This window comes from Euprymna scolopes, chromosome 34 (genome assembly GCF_053919585.1).
Source record: "Euprymna scolopes isolate OS-2025 chromosome 34, ASM5391958v1, whole genome shotgun sequence".
In the NCBI taxonomy this organism is placed as follows: Eukaryota; Metazoa; Mollusca; class Cephalopoda; order Sepiida; family Sepiolidae; genus Euprymna; species Euprymna scolopes.
Genome location: NC_136515.1, coordinates 75,863,098 through 75,871,946, shown reverse-complemented (window position 1 = coordinate 75,871,946; position 8,849 = coordinate 75,863,098).

Below are 8,849 nucleotides of genomic sequence, written 5' to 3'. Positions count from 1 at the left end.
TACTATGAGCCATCAGTTTATATCTGTGGGTCAAGGATAGCGGTTGTCACTAAGTTTGTATACTTGGGTAGCACACTGAGTATGTCCACTGCCCTGGATGATGAGGTATTGTTACCTCATCATCAGGGCAAGTGATGCCTTTGGAAAGTTGGACGGCCGTTTGTGGAGATGTCATGGGATCTTGCTGCTAACTAAGATTAAGGTTTATGCCGCATGCGTTCTCTCTACTCTTCTCTATGGCTGTGAAACTTGGACAACAAACAGGGAGCATTTGAGACGTCTCGAGCGGTTTCACCAGATGTGCCTACGGCGAATCTTAGGTGTAGGTTGGCAGATGTATGTCAGTGATGTGGAGGTGCTTGAACAGATCCAATGCCTTAGCATTGAGACTCACATTATCAAACATAGACTGAGATGGAGTGGACATATGGTGAGGATGTTAGACAGTCGACTTTCCAAACAATTCCTTTATGGCGAGCTTGCTGAGGGAAAACGTCTGACTGAAAAGCCTAAACTGAGATTCAAAGATTGTTTAAGGTCCACTTTAAAAAAATGTGAGATAGATGAAAGAACCTGGGAGAGTCTTCCTTTGGATCGCGGAGAGTGAAGAAGGACCTTGCGGGGAGGTGTGGGCAAGTTTGAGGCAGATCGAACCCAGTATGAGCAGCTGAAGCGCGATATCCGGAAAGGGAGGATGAAAGGAGCTGTAGATGGGAGGGGGCGCCAAATTGGTCTGGTGTTTGAGGTGTGCGGAAGATGTCTGAGTAGAGCTGGGCTGATGAACCACCAGACTACTCATCGGCGCAGTCGGCCACAAAGCAGTCTTGAGTTGCCAGAGTTAACCTGTGTCAACTGCAGACGGACATACAAAACAGCAGGCAGTTTGAAACGGCATTTGATCATGCATAAAAAAGAACATCAAGAACTTGCAGCTAGTGGCGCACATGTCTGTACAATGTGTGCCAAGGAATACCAGTGTTTGGCAGGGCTTAAAAGCCACCTTTGTGCGCCCCATCACTGAATGTTTTCATGTTTCTGTATACCTTCTTTTTTTTTTCCTTTTTTTTTGTGCTATATTAAGTAATGACAAAGTTCGAAAACAAATTTGCTGCCATCATGTATGTATGTATATATGTATCCTGTTTGTTTTTCTTGCAATCCGTTTTTTCCATTTGGCGGGCCAATGTCTGAACGTTCTGATCGAGTGTAATAAGAAATTTGCCATAGTCAAGAACGTTTTCGACTTCCATGAGTCATCTTCAGATGAGTGATGAAATTAAAAATTGCATTTGGGGAATTTATTGAAAAGTTGATGAAAATCGTTTAAAATCGTTAAAAGCGCTTAAGCATGCCTTCCCTCTCATATTAAGCCTGATTGATGGTCAGTTTCTTTATACGAATGAGTAGGGCTTCGATGATAGGCAGGCGCAGGTTACAATGTGAGATAGCTAAAATGACAGTGTTTTTTTTATTAATATGTTTCTAGATTTGTTTTTGAGGGTGTCATGTGCTACAAGAGTGGAGGGAGGCAACAACCCAAAAACGAATTACTGGTAAGTCCTATGAAGTGGAAACAAGGCTATACCACCGAAACAGGTGATTCTTACACAAAATGCCCAAGTCAAAACACTCCTTCCTAGGAAAGCATCAAACTACATGCACAGCTGATGCTCACCTTCAGTCCCAAACACAGCCTGACAAACCCATACTACAAAGAGAAAGTATTGCACAGAAAAACGAGTCGGCTGAAGAAAGCATTTATTAAAGGAATGACAGCCAACAGCGACTAGGCGTTCAGGACACATTATTTGAAAACCTGCACGCTACAATGAATGAACAATCCACCCTGTCCCATGTTGCCATTAAAAAGCCGGTCCCTACCCCTTCCACCTAAGAAGAAAACAAAATTAACAAATATCCTCCCCAGCGGGTGGGGGGGGTGCTACGTATAACCAAACCCCTACATTGCCTCGGCCACCGAGAGTAAGCCACGACATTGCCCAATCTAGCCCTCTCCCCTTTCTGCATAACTCTCCAATAAAAAGAGGAGGACTTCTCGTTTGTAAGATGGCCGCTCAATGAAGCTGCCATTACACTTAGTACTGTGTCGTCCTCATTTGGATACTAACCATCATGGTTAGTATCCAAATGAGGACGACACAGTAACAAAGATCAGTAACAGACACGTAACAGTAACAAAGATCAGTAACAGACACGTAACAAAGATCCAGGCTGTAGGTAGAAGGAAAACAGTGAGCAGGAAGAGCGTTCCACAACCTTGCAGCCCTTGGAAAAGAAGTTACTCGAATAAGAAGTTGTATTACAATGAGATATTAAAACAATGAATTCATGGAGACCACTAGCTCAACGAGTCAAACTAGCTGGAACAAAGGAAGCAGGGAATAGATCAGACGATTCTGAGGAACACATGACATACTAGTATTTGTAGAAAAGACTGAGACTAGCAACATCATACCAGTGAGAGAGATGTTTCAGTGAAGAAAAAAGTGTGAAGCCAATCACGGATACGTTTCTGCAATTCATCAAGAATCTTCAAATGGGACACAGATTCATCAGCCTAAATATGGCAACAATACTCCATGTTATGGTTTTATTCATATAGATATATGCACATACAAAAATTTCCAACGGTTAATAATAAAGGGGATAATAGACGCGAATTGTATATATTTTTAGCCATCAATCTTCAAATCAGAAGCCAGCCAGCACTAAAAGGCATTTTAAAAAGGACATTAGTTGCGTCACAAATTAAACAGAATCTTTAAAATACTTCCTTTTAAAGTACACCATGTATCATATAACTATTGATCATGTTTTTAGTGTTGTGAACCCTGAAAACAAGCAACTAATAATACCGATTATGATTTGTGAATCGTTAATAAATTAAATTAACATTTAATATTTAGTCTTAATAATGCAAGTTAGATAATTCCTATGGTGATAATATTAGAGTTGTCCCCCTTGTCTTGTTAAGACCAGTTTAAATCTTTCTTTTAATTTAATTAATTAATTAATTAATTAATTTTTGGTTTTATACTTGAAAACGGAGTGTTTGTTAAAATAGAGTCGACACGACAGATCGATTTTTAAAAATATGTGGATTTCAGCAAAAACAACAGTACTTACTTAATTGTCATGTCGAAAATAGTAATATATCAAAAAAGTACGAAAATTCATTAGCTAGAAAATCGTTCATAGTTAAATGTATTTTTTACGGAAAATTGTAGGAAAATGCATTTTCCATAGATGTGAACACCTTGAAGATCGCGAATACGTCTTATCTTCCTTTTTCGTGACTTTAATAGCCGACGCTCTGTTTTATAGCCATAATTTTTATTTATTTTTTTTTACTAAAAACACAATCGCAGTTGTTCTATTCAATGAATTTTCGTAATTTTTTGATACATTACTATTTTCGACATAACCATTAAGTACGTACTGTTGTTTTTGCTTAAAACCACATATTAAAAAAAAAAAATCGATCAGTCGAGTTTATCTTAACAAGCACTGACAACGGTTCTTTGCTATAATAGTGGCGTCGTTGAAAAACAGTGTTTTTTTTTTAGTTTATGAATGAACAATAATTCTTGCCTTTTGACTATACATTTTATTTTCTTCCCACTAGTTTAATGGCGTAAAAATGACTTTCCAATATATATCATCCAAACACTTGTACGCCTACAGGTCGGTCATTATTGGCGTGTGACCGATCCATGTGTTAAACTAAATGTCTTGAAAACGGTCTGCATATGAAGACCTGTCGATTAGACGTCTTTCTGTCGAGGTGAAGAGAAAAACATACCTGAGATGTCGGATGTAACTGTCTCGTCCTTCTCCCAGAATGACGTCGTGTTCCTTGGGGGTTTGACATGGTTGAAGTCTTCTTCCCCAGGTCCGTTTTGTTTATTAATGTAAACATTTAAGGGAGACACACAAAAAAAATTGCACGACACATTGGTAATATATGAGAAATATAATTAAGTATTTACTTTTTTACAAGAAAATATTACAATATTTTACAAAAACAATTTACAAGTGATAATTAACGTTTGCAATTAAAACTAACTAACTAACTAACCTTAACTAGTGCTGGGGGAAGGGTGCCTCCCCCCTCCTCTCGTTTATGGAGAGATAAAATATACATCTTATCTCATACTGAGATTAAGAAAAGGAGGGGAATTGTGGAATTGCATTCTGGTTGCTTGTTCCTGTGTATCCCTCTGCTTACAGCCAAATCACCTCCTGGCCATGCTGGACGGGGGGGGGGGGTTAACAACCACCACAATTGGGGCATTAAGATATAGATGGTTAAGTGTCAGTTTTCTTTCTCACTTATTTTGCGACCAAATTTCAAACAAGTTTTACAGTTCATAGGTCACTTTCTCAGCTATATTTTGAAATTACCTATTTTTATAGGTAATTTCAAAGTTCATGGCCGCACCACACAGTTAGTTCTACCTTATTTGAAATCCAGACCTCATAAGGAAGCAACTAACTCGTATCGCCATTTTTACCATTTTTCGCATTCTTGGAATGAAACGGAATTCTGCCAATATTGATGACTTGAATAGTCGTTCTACACACTAGTAATTCTGCAACTATTTCCACTGCTGCTATAACTTGGTAGTCAATCGTGAAAACGCTGTATTTGATAGACAATGAGTACCCCACTGAAACGGTACATGCACGATGAGAAATTTACAACAAAGCGAAGTTTGTGCAGCCACTAGTTGCACGTTCCCTGAGCCGACGCTGCTTTAAAAATCTTATGACGAGAAGTCTACTACTAAATAGCAATAAATAGTTAGTAACAGCTGAAGTAGTTGTAAAAATTAACGTCTGTGTGTGTTTCTCGCTTCTGTGTGTGTTTCTCGCCTCTATGTAACTTGTGCATTTAATATTTACCCATTATTTATCGGGCTTTGTTCAAACTCTGCATGCCTGTGTTTATTTCCTTTTGTGCTGACCATTCTACCTCAAGATGAATGCTCTGAAAAAGTCTTTTCTGGTTAATGTCTTACAGTTCAAAAATATTCTGCAATTTTGAAAAACAGCCAAGTACATTGGCTTATTTTAAAACAAGTAAGCATTGACCAGAAGGGACTTTTTAAGGGCATTCATTGTGAAACAGAACGGTCAGCACAAAATGGAAGTAAACAGAGATATGCAGAACTTGAACAAAGCCATTTTTTTTAAAATGTAATAGCATAAAAAAACAACGAAATTTGAGCAATCTGATATTTTTGGCTTCGGAAAATTTAGGTCACATGATATTTTCTTGTGTGTTTGTATATATATATATATATATATATATATATATATATATATATTAAGTAATGTGATTTATAATTTAAAATTTAAAAATCAAATTTTAATTAAATTAAAAATCCGTTTCATAAGAATGAACAACAACAAAATCAATTATCTGTACGATCGTTTCGGAAAACAATGCTTTTTATTGTGGTATACATCAAGTTATGTAGAATAATTATATATAGTTTTTTGGTAAGCAAGGTCTCCTCATCAGCAAATTTTGGAGGGTTTTTATTGAATTTAAAAGACACCACAAATAAACCTAGCATTATATATATATACATACATATACATATGGCACAATCACGTTGACACACCAGTTCTTGCCAGTGCACCAAAGTTAAGCATCGTTGAGCCTGGCCAGTACCAGATGGATGACCATTTGGGAAAGCGAGGTGCTGTATGTGCCACGAAGTAAAGTGCTAGGTTGAGAAAAAAACTAACTGCCAGCCATGGTTCTCTCCATCATTATCAAGGCCCAGAGGCCACTCAAGGATAAGGGTTAAAGAGTGTACAGTAGAAATTGGACAATATAGTAATCATTAGTAATGAAAATTTGGTAAATTTGATAACTTATATGGAACGGCTCATCAAGAACTTATTTACTTTAGACTTGAACACAACCATATTGTAGTCAGCCGGAAAGCAGGAAAACGGAAGACAATTCCACAGGCGCGCAGTTCTAAGAAAGAAGCTTTGTTCATGGAATCTACGTTTAGGTTTAGGCACAGATAAAGAGTGGGGGGAATTATTGATAGTGTTTACAGCTAGACGAGTGTTTCTTGTGAAAGTTTGGCGAGGGGGGACCATAGATTGAAGCTCAGTCGAACACTTTCCATGAAAATAACGATACATCAGAGACAAACTTGCAACATCTCTTCTGTGAGATAGAGGTTGCAAGGAGGAGAAAAGGACATCTACGATGCTACGAAGTCTATTTTGAACTCTATCAAGGCAGGACAAGTCCTTTCTAGCAGCTCCTGCCCAGATGTGGCAACAATATTCCATCCTTGGACGTACCTGGCTATTATATAGATAGAGAATAGCATCAGCAGTGAGATATTTACCGGATCGATAGAAAGATCCCACCATTTTCCCAGCGGCCTTGGCAAAAGATTTGATGTACGTATTCCATTTAAGATCAGGAGTAATGGTCAAGCCCAGAAGCTTGTCAAAACTTGAGGCCTCCAGAAGACGAGAGCCATTCATTTCAATTGATGCCAAATGTGGATTAGAATGTTGATGATGTAAGGAGAGAAGCTTGGTTTTAGATGCATTAAAAGTAACCAGCCACTCCTTACCCCATTGTACTACGTGCTCAAGATCAGAGGAGAGAGAATTGGAGAGAACTTGGTCATTTACTGTCTTAGATGTGCTACCATAAATGGTAGTGTCGTCAGCATAAATGTCTACAAATGATGTAAGGATGTGATTTGGAAGATCATTAATGTAGATCAGGAAAAGAGTTGGGCCCAGGATGGACCCCTGAGGGACACCGGCATTAATACTGTGAGCTTCTGATTTTTGCCCCTCAACTACTACTCTTATGAACCTATCAGAAAGAAATGATTTAATAATTGAGAAGACTTTTCCAGCTATACCATAGCTAGCGATCTTATGAAGTAAACCTTTATGCCATACCCTATCAAAGGCTTTAGATATGTCAAGAGCAATTGCCCTAGAAAGATTGCCACCGTCGAGAGATTTGCTAATCCTATGTGATATAACTGTAAGCACATCTGCTGTAGATCTAGCAGAACGGAAACCATATTGAGTGTCACTAAGAAGGTTATTTTTGTTGAGATGGTTGATTACTTCTGTATTTAACACAGATTCTAGCAACTTACTCATGACGCACAGGAGACTTATTGGCCTGTACTGAGAGGGGGATGAGCGATCACCTGAATTCTTAAATACAGGGCATACTGATGAGATTTTCCAGGGAGATGGGAAACTATTCTTCTTAAGACAACGTTTAAACAGTTTTGTAAGTATGGGCGCTAGTTCAGGTTGAAGTTTTTTAAGTACTATAATTGGAATACCGTCAGGGCCAGTTGCTTTACTGGAATCAAGGTTTTTGATTAGCTTGGCAACATCACGTACAGATATACGTATATCACATAGCGTGTTTTCTGATACAGGAGGAAATATTGGGGGTTGGCGGCCTTGGTCGCAAAGGGTAGAATTAGCTGCAAAGTTCTTGACAAAGAGTTTGGCTTTGTCTGATGCTGACGAGATTACCTCAGGTCCATTGATAATAGTTGGGATGGAGCACACGCTTCTGTTCAGGATTCTGTTTGCTATTTGCCAAAACTGGTGGGAACCAAGCCGCTGCTCAGCTACTTTGGACTTAACAGATTGAGCATACAACTCTCTTGCGTTCCTTATTACTTTCTTACAATGGTTGCTGGCAGTCCTGAAAACGGCTTTAGTTTCCATACATCTATTACGTTTGAAGCAGTGGAAAAAGTGATTTCTGTGCGCAATGGCAGCAGCACATTCTGGAGAGAACCATGGCTGGCTGTTAGGTTTTTGCTGAAACTTTTTAGAGGGTATGAAATGGTCAATACCTACAATTAACCATTCAGTCAGGTCTAATACTATAGAGGACACATTCTTTTTAAACATGGATTGCAGAGGTAGATCAGATATAAATGTACGGAAGCTATCCCAGTCAGCCTTAGTGTATCGATATACTGTACGATGGAGAGGTACGTCTGGGGACTTATTACATTTCATTTTTATCTTAATTGATACAACAGAGTGGTCGGAAGATCCAAGAGGCGACAGAACAGAAACTGAACATAGTTCAGGGCAAGTTGTGAGAAAAAGGTCTAGTAGGCTCGCATACTGGCCGTCATTGTCGGGCACACGGGTGGGTTCCTGAACAATCTGAGTGAGGTCATAGGCAATGGAGAAATCATGACAGAACCTCCCCTCATCATCGGTCTTGTTTGAGTGGGTCAACCATTCGACGTTGTGAACATTGAAGTCTCCACATACGTGAATGTTAGCTGAAGGATAAGCAGATAGGACTTGGTCAATTTTCTCAGATATGCTTTGAAAGATAGTAACTCCGCTGTTGTGGGGGCGATAGAGAGTAAATATAAATGCAGTAGTGTGAGCTAAAGCAACCTGGAAGCACATATAGGGTAAGTTAGGATCTTCCCTGGAGATGTCCCTCCCACATGGAAAGCTATCTTTAATATAGGCACATATTCCATGCCCATGGCGATCTAGGGGGTCAGATTTAGAAGTTAAGTTAGAGTATCCTGTAATTGCAAACTCTTCTAGGGAAATAGCCTGTCCAATGCCAGTTTCACTTAAAAATAAAAGGTCTGGTTTAGCCTCCTGTAATTGGGTTTCAACCTCTGGAAGATTAGAACGTAGACCCCTGATGTTAGAGAAGGAGACATGGTAGTAGGGGTCTATGTTGGAAGTTGGAGAACCGGGTTTAATCGTGTATTTTTTCTTGAAACTTGTCATGATGAAATTTTGGAATTTGTGGACTAGGT